At 43.5% G+C, this 8894-nt stretch overlaps 1 long non-coding RNA gene across 1 annotated transcript in view; it reads left to right on the top strand.

Annotated features, from left to right (window-relative positions):
- Positions 1-3093, top strand: part of LOC140213705 (uncharacterized) — a 45968-nt gene extending 42875 nt beyond the window's left edge. Inside the window, exon 3 of the long non-coding RNA XR_011890596.1 lies at positions 1844-3093. This is a non-coding gene — a long non-coding RNA (uncharacterized lncRNA). The remainder of the gene's footprint in view (positions 1-1843) is intronic.
- The last annotated feature ends 5801 nt before the right edge of the window (positions 3094-8894 follow it).

The following is an 8894-nucleotide window of genomic DNA, read 5'->3' on the forward strand; positions in this document are numbered from 1 at the left end:
AAAAAAATGCCATAAGTTTGCATTTTAGCCTTCTCTTTAATAGGAATTATGAACGTATCAATTATATACACAAGTACAAAAGAAGTATGAAAAACTAGGCATAAAGATAGACATACATTATAATAGCAGGAATCAATGGTGAGAATTCTAATAGAAAGGAACCATTAAAAACTAGGTACTAAAGACACATATGAATTATAATAACACATGTATTTGCCAAGAAGTTGAAGAGACAAATAGAATCTCTTCAAATCACTCCACCCCAACATTCATCCATGGTTCAATGAGTGACCACTGCTGCTGATTCTGTTTGGATAGGTGGCAGCTGAGGTACAGCTGTGAAATAGGTGGAACATGTAGAGGAGTCACCAAAGGTTGCGCGCTAGGTTGCCTTGATCTCCGGACACACTCGACGCTCATGCGTTGAGCCTGGTTATACGTCGTTTGCAAGAGGCCTGGCCCGAGTGTGTGGCATGACTCGTGTAAAATTTCGAGACAACCTGAAAAACACAGATCCATATCTATAAGCACCAAAATATTCTTCACCATAGGGCAAACCTGAAGTTTACCATCGGCACATAGCAGATAATGAAAACAGACACAAATCACCAGACTTGAGGTATACAAATGTGCAAAAGTGTAAGTGAATGTGACGAGCTGCTTATAGGACGGAATGTTTCATTTTGTCTTTTGTAGATCAATAATAGTATCTTAACATAAAGTCAAGTGTACTTGGCCCTCCCTAAAAAAATTAAATTATGGGGTTTTACGTGCCAAAACCACTTTCTGATAATCAGGCATGCCGTAGTGGAGGACTCCGGAAAGATCGACCAAATGGGGTTCTTTAATGTGCATCTAAATCTAAGTACACGGGTGCTTTCGCATTTCGCCCCCATCGAAATGCGGCCGCTGTGGCCGGGGTTCGATCCCGCGACCTCGTGCTCAGCAGGCCAACACCATAGCCACTGAGCAACCACGGCGGGTATAGCCCTCCCTATTTCTGTAAATAGGCTATTCCATGCGAGCTGTCCCGACCTGGCACACGACCACTTGAAATCTCTTTTTGAAAAACAGGAGGCTCTTCAATACAGGACAAATGTTGATTTCAAGAAATACTTAACTGAAAACGTTTTTTTACTGGCGCAAGCACTAAGTGAGATTTTTGTCTAATGCACCAAACTATGCATCATAAAAGGCATAGCCAAAAAATTGGTTCTTTCATTAAGGGGGCCAAATTTTTCACGACAATAAAGAGAGGCCTTACACCAAAAATTGAAATGCCTATTAGCCACTGCTCAGTTTATTATGGGTCATTAAAAATGGACAAAATGGCCTATTAACATTATGTTCATAGGACTGGCTTACAGCAAAAGCTTCAAATTTATGTAATCCACATATTTAGGACTTGTGCTGCATGCAAAAATTGGTTTCAGGAAGATAAATCTGAACTAGCAAAAAAAGTCAGTTTTGGTGTAAGTTTATCGGCATACTAACTATTGAGGCAGTCCAAGTAAATTTATGCCCAATACCATATATGAGAGTACACTGTATTGTTTTTAAATTGCTAAAGCTTTATCAAAGCAGTTTTGCGTTAAGCAAGAAAAAAAAATTGTACAAGTGGTCTCCTACTAGTTTCAAAATTTGCATCGTGTTTCGTCTAATCCACATAGCCTCTTGGCGGCTAAGGCAAAATGCATGGACTTGAGCATTCCTGCACCGATAGCAGGGAGTCTAAACTGCTTTGAAGTTAATTCTTTCATTGCTGAGTGGCTACAAGCCACTTCACTCAAAAAGTTGCCACTTAATTTCATGTATTTACCTTAATCTTTCTGTCGGCTTCCAGCCTGCTTGGCATCATCACAAGGCTGCCAACTCCCTAGTGGACGTAGTCAAGACACGGTGGTGGCAGGACGCAGTGGCAGGAGCCGCCAAAGGCTTCGGACCTAGTGGACGTAGTCAGGACACGGTGGTGGTAGGCTGCAGGGGCGGGAGCCACCAGAGTGTACCTGCAGCAAATTTGCACAAATGCTCTTAGTCGTACCATGTCACATTTTACAAGAAAAATTCAGTTGTCTGTGTAACATGGATACCAATACAAATAAATGTAAACAGTTAGGTCTTACAACACAACCAGAATGTCGACAAAGAAGAAATGGTACTTATGTTTATGAAAATCCAAGCAATGAAAAAAAGAAATGTGCATCCGAGCATGGAAGCTCAGTGGAAACCTGAGCTCATACCATCAAGTGATCTGCTAGTCAACCGCAAGCCTCTTAACATCTCATTGCATATTTTTTACACGCACTATGTTAAGCTGCATTAAAATAAGTTCAACATTCCAGTGGTCGTTAATGCAACAAAATGCAAGCTCTGAATGAAGCTGGCCTAACTGGGTAGTGACAAATACCGATGTGGTTCTCTACATCTTGTTTTTCTGGCTTTCGCTGTAGCATTAAAATACACAAGAAATTTCACATTCCTGACATTTCACCCTGCTAATTTTTATTCCATAATGCATACTACTTCAGGAAGAGCAATAATGCTGTCTTTTAATTGTAAATAGTGATAGAACAAGAAATGTTACTGGAGCCAATGTTTTGACAAGAAAACTTATCTCCTCTTTGTCGAAACATTGGCTCCAGCGATGCTCCTTGTTCTACGGCTCTTCATCATTTCAAATCTCTGTCTTCCTGTGTACCTCTGTGCTTTCAAGGTTGTATCAATGAAATTGTAATAACGGAGAATTAGTAAATGTAGCTGATGAAGAACTTGGGCATGTTGGTAGATAACGACAGAGTAACTGCGCAACATAGAGATACGGACAAAGGAGGCTTATGTGTGTCGTCTCCTCCAGCCATGCCTCTCCTTTGGACAATTACTCTATTTCGATGTAAAAGTATTACCCTTTGCACAATAATGCTGAAACGAATAAAGTCCAGGAAAGTGGACACAAAAATTGCAACAAATAGCATCATATGCTAATGAGATATGCAAAAGTGCCTGCTACGATCTGTCTCACCCATAACGTGCTGGATAAGATGGCGTCTTCTTCTGGATGTTGCCATTTCTTGAATACCTAAAATAACGTACATTTCAAAATTACAAAAATACACAGAACAACAGCAGTAGCAGAGGAGATGACGCATTGTTTAGTAAAAGAAAATAAACTAATCTCTGATACACCGCAGACGAAATTTTCTTTATTAAATTAGTAGAAACATACACCACACTTCATTTCATTCAATGCTGTGAGCGTTTCTTGGTACAAGATAAAAAAGGTATTTCTGCATGAAAACAGTAAAATAATCATAGCCTTGTACTTTTACAAAACACGCTACAGCGACTAAGCCAACTACAGCTGTATATACTCAACATTGTTATATGCACATTACAATAGCCAAGGCAGGATAAACTTGGGTACATATGCAGCTTGCAATCAACTAATTTCTGCTTTCCAAATATCTGCACTAACATAAGACTAGAAATAAAAAGACCCTTTTTTTCATAAAACACCGGACTCAATATAGAAAATTCAGTAGGAATACCACAAATTCTCTACATAACACAGCCAGGTTTTGTAAGCCTAGTAGGATTTACTATATAAAGGTTGCAGCAAATTCATGCTTTTAAATATTTACAACCGTGTAAATAAAGATTACATAAACAATAATAACATTATACATCGGCTTATATTGTGAGCTAATGTGTTTCCGACTTGCAGCCAAATGCACATTAAATTTGTTCTGTTTCAGGGCTTTTAAAGCGGTGTGTCTGTTCGCTCGTACATGCAGCCGCCTTACCGCTACAAAAATATCTGTGCTGCCACATCGCCTGACACTAGAGAACTTTAGGGGACGCAAGGCGTTGGGGCCCCTTAGCGCTTGAGTGCGTTTGCGTTTGCGTACGCAAGCAGAAACATGTTATAGGTTAGCGGCCCCAAACGCAAGCCGCAATGAGGTCGCATGCGCTCGCAGCGCCATCACAGTCTGATCTTTGCTGCGTTATCATTTTTCAAAACATGAAATTAAGCATATGAAGTAAAGCACATAATACTATTCTCATTAAAAGCAGTTAATAGAGAGGTTTAGAGTACCCAGTGGTCGGGTAAACGTAGGCTGGGGCGTTGGGGCGGAGCCACGGACGGGAGCGGCGTGCATGGTGCAGCCACTTGGTGGCGCAAAGCTCAAATAGACAAAAACAGCTAATATTGCATTAACCAAGTGTATTTTACTTTGCTGTGGTTATAAATTTTTGGCAGCAACACAATTACGCCAGTGCCGAAAATATACGCCAGCAGCGAAGTAGAATAGACTTGGTTACAGCAATATTAGCTGCTTTTGTCCGTTTGAGCTTTGCGCCGCCAGGTGGATGCACTATGCAGACCGCTCCCGTTTATGGCTCCAACCCAATGCCCCACAACTGCGTTTATCCGAATACCGGACACGCTAAACCTCTATAAAAACGACGTCTGTCGACACTTGCTCTTATTAGATTGTTATTGCTTATATTAGATTTATTAGATTATCTACCCGCTAGCTACTGGTAAGTTCTCCGACACCGAGAGTCACGTAGGTAACGTGACACTTAGGAGCAGGGATGTTTTCGGTCGGCTAAACAACCCAAGGACGCAAGTAAACGTAGCGGTCTGGGCATGCGCAGTACCGTCGCCCCTAGTTCTTGCGTACGCAAGCCGCTTGCGTCCCCTAAACTAAAGCTCTCTACTGCCATACAGCGTTGTAGCGTTTTTATTATTTGCGGTAATATACCTAACGCGCTAGTAAATCTTCAGAATAAACAAGCTGTTTTTTCGACAACCTGTCTTCGCCAGCGAAAGTCACACTGGTGCTAGTATTGTATCTACACTTCGAGTTAGGCAGTACTTGGTATTCTACGGATTTTTCGATGCGACAGGCCACTCGTCATTGTAGTCGCTAAGAACGGTGTTAATCTATGGCAGTACAGCTTTGCTATAATTTCAAATGCTCTCCTGAGGCTTCCGTCTGCCAGTAGTATTTTCGCATACATACGCGCACGCATGCCTACGAAACGTTTGTGAACTGCCAAGAGAAACGTGGCGCAAAATGCAGCCGTACCGGAAGGACCGAGTACGTGCCGTTTGTAAACTCGGAACAAAAGCTGATATGCTTACCTGAGAGGTTAAGAGAAATATGGCACAGGTCACTCTCCGCTGGTAGTCTTTCGTATGCATCTAGTCGTCTCTGCGTTGCGATCTCCCATATCACAAGGAAAACGCAGTGCAAAACGCAACACTTCCGGCGCTAGTGACGGTCCGGTGAGCTGCACTTGCTCGATGTCGGCAAAGACGAAATCGACGAGGAGGCAAAGTCCTCCTCGTGGCGATCACACAGCACGGACAGAAGTTCCCACCGTAACTTGCCGCAACGCCTGGTTGCAGTCGCCCCTAACGCAGCACTTTCAGAACCACTCCATAGAATAAAGAACCACCACTCGACGACAACGTACTCGCGCGAGATGCAACGCAACTGCAAAATGGCGTCATGCTGTTGACGGCTTCGGCTTTGGATCATTTGTATCCGCACAACTGAGCAAAACAGTTGCGCTAGCTTCAGTTTTCTTTCCTCGCGTTGAAATAAAAACTGTTTTGCTCGCTGATAATTTGACGTCACATAAGTAATGTTCACGAATGAAACAGTCATGAATTTAACACGTGTCTTGAAATACCCGCTACGTTCACTTCGCAGAAGCAAAATTTGCTCGTCCGAGTGTGGTTATGTTTAAAATATCTATCGTTGGGCTGTTGGAGCGTGCTCGAAGTGGGAAGACGCGGCGTAATTGTGCTTAATTTGCTTAGCTATAACGGTGCGAGTGCCCTTGATCTATGTCTAGTGCAGTTTGCTCTGATGTAAGGTAGAACTACAAAGCCGCCGACGTTACCGAATAATCTGGTGCACCTGAAGCTGCCAGAACTCCAGTATTTCCTCCACAATTTCTTGCGACTGCGTTCCGCTGTCACCAAATGCGAGCGTAGACATTTGGTGGAGATTCAGCAACACATTTTCCAGAAATATCGTTCACCGCTGTATCACGAGGTGGAGAAGCGACGATGTTGCTCCTTAGTAAAATTTTCTGTTTATTGCCAATTTTGCGATAGCAGTTATATGGACACAACCGTCGAAATATATCTGTCGATGTTACCGAGAGCTTACGTATAAAGTCAAGTGCGATAAGATCCAATCCCGCGCCGTTGGCTGTGCGAGTTAAAGGAAGTGTTCGAGGCTGAGCCGGGCTGGATGGGCGCCCCAAATCAAGTATCTATAAGAAGTCACGTGATAAAACGCGCGCAAGCCGCGAGAGAGAGGGGCTAGTTTAGCGCGCGTCTCCTCGTCTAGCCGTTGCTCTAGCCCGGTCTTGCGCCACCCTCGCTCTGTTTTGGACCATGGTTTTGGACATAATTTCCGATGGATGCAAAGCTGGGGGGGGGGGGGGCGCTCAGATAGCGCAATTTTTCGGAGACGCTTTGAAGGAACAGGCAGCAGAAGCGTTTCGTCCGCTCAGTTCGCGCCCTTCATCACGCCAACGGTGTGACAGCGAGTGTTCGCGGTCATTGAGTGAGATCTGTTGATGTTTGCACGTGCGCGCGTGACCCAGTGCTTGCTAATTTAAGGAGTAAGCGAATGTTTACTGCAGTTTATTCAGCCGATGCAACTACGAACCTTGGTTCGTGCAATAGTTCGTGCAGTGGTTCATGCAACATTGCGGTGAAACTGCTATATTTTTGCTTTTATATTTCTAGGGGGTTCCAAAGCAGAGTTGCGTACGCTAATATTTGTTTCTGGTCGTGGAACGCAACGCACTGCGGTAACCCAGTGGCTTTGGTGTTGCGCTGCTGAGCTCGAGGTGACGGGTCCAATCACAACCGCGGCAGTCGCATTCCAACGGGGTCAGAATGCGAAATCGCGGGTAACCGTGCATTCCGTACACGTTAAATAACCCGAACTGCTGAAAATAAATCTGCAGCTTTCCATTACCGTGCGCCTCATAACAAGATCTTGATTTTGGAACTTAAATCCTCAAAACTTAATTTTCAGTCGCGGAATTACATTTACAATCGACACTGTTGAGTGCGCCTACTGAACTTGTTATCTTGTTGCTGTGCTCTCTTTAATAGCCAATACTTTTTTTTACATTTACTTATGGTCAGAATCCAGTGTGACAAATCCAGGTCTTCCTTAGCATAGGAAACCAGCCATCGCTTAAGCGTGTGAGCTATCAACAAACATGGTGAAGGAAAATCAATATATAGAGTTCGAAGTAATTGCAGAACATGACAAGGGTGAAAGAATGATACACCGCATTACAACCAGGACAGGAACCCGAGGGCCTCCCTAAAACAGAAGAGGTTATCTGGAATTTCTTCTCCTGCATTAAAATCTTTCTCTCGCCAGACTCATCTCGAATATAAGAGGAATCGCGATCTTCCACGACGACTCTTCCCGTGCTATTGAGAGTCAAACGACCCATGCGCAAATGTTGACTCTTGTTTTCTGACTCTACTCGCGCAAAAGTGGGTCTTCGGAAAAAAAAAGAGAGTCAAGTTGCCGTGACTCACTTTTTACTCTCTTTTTTCTTAGAGTGTAGGAAGTCCCATGCATAAGGAACAAGAAAACGTCAGGCCAGGCGATTTTCGGCCTGTGAGGAAACTGTTGGAAGCTCGTGGTGTAGGTAATAGAACCTTTAAATTCGATCTAACTAGGCGTGAAGTAGCACTGCAGGTCCAGGCACCTTTTTTAGAGAGCAAGTTTCGCGCGTGGCATTTTTTCGCGTGGGGTGGAAGCCTGCTCGCGTACAATTCCGGAGGAGGCGTACTGTCGCCTCATCTAAAGAACACACAATCAGATGCAATGTCAATATCATGAAACAGGCAATTCAAAACGCAGGGCTGTTGGTCAACCACCCTGCTCTTTTTTAGAGGGGTACATTGGCTACACTTATGTAGCCCCTCTTTCTGAGAACAAGGTGGTTAAATTTGCGGGTTTGTAAAAGAAAATATTTCTTACCTCCTGCTTTGTAAACCAACATAGCTTTCGGTGGTCGATTGTTGGTATTTTCCCTCGTGGTATTGTATATAAATTCTGCAGTGTAGTTTACTCGTATACTGTGGGTAGCAAAATTAGTATAACAATCTTGCGCAGGTAAATGAAAATTTGAAAACTAAGTGCAATAAGTATTCATCAAACTTTTGGTGCCTTTATCATGAAAAACATGGCAGTGGACGTTTCAGAGAATCAGCCGCTTTTTCGTTATTATTACAAGTATTGTGACAACCTAGAGTGCTAAGCTCGAAAAATATTCCGGCAGAACAGCTGACATCGACGTTTATGCGATTAGTATTGAATCAATGTAGCGTCATACAGTATTGTGCCCACCAAAACGGGTCATATTTCAGTTTCGTTCATATTTGTTCAAGCTCCGGCTGCTGCTTGTAGTAGTGGACCTTTTGCCCAATGTATACTTGAACAGGTGATCACAATATGACAGTTTATTTCTGGGACTCAGGAGCTAAATCCGATGGTGTGTAACGCTAATGGCATTACCGCAGGAAGTCACCTTCTTCTCATTGAGCTCCTAAAGGTCCTTGTAGACGGAAGTAGCCATGACCCCGTGACTGTACATCCATGTTCTGTACACCCATGTTCTGTACATTAAACCATGCACTAACGAGTGACTCAAGCTGGCGGAAAAACGGTTAGCCGTGGACTTACATACTGACCGCCAAGTGGGTGATTCTCCCCCTGCCAACCTTAATCACATTAAGACATTCTACTCAACCTACTAAATCCCGGCCGCAGGTTTTATCGGAGTTGTCCCGTAACTCTCCCCTAGTGTTTCATTGAGTTCATGGAAGCAACCTG

The sequence above is a fragment of the Dermacentor andersoni genome, chromosome 10 (assembly GCF_023375885.2).
Source record: "Dermacentor andersoni chromosome 10, qqDerAnde1_hic_scaffold, whole genome shotgun sequence".
In the NCBI taxonomy this organism is placed as follows: domain Eukaryota; kingdom Metazoa; phylum Arthropoda; class Arachnida; order Ixodida; family Ixodidae; genus Dermacentor; species Dermacentor andersoni.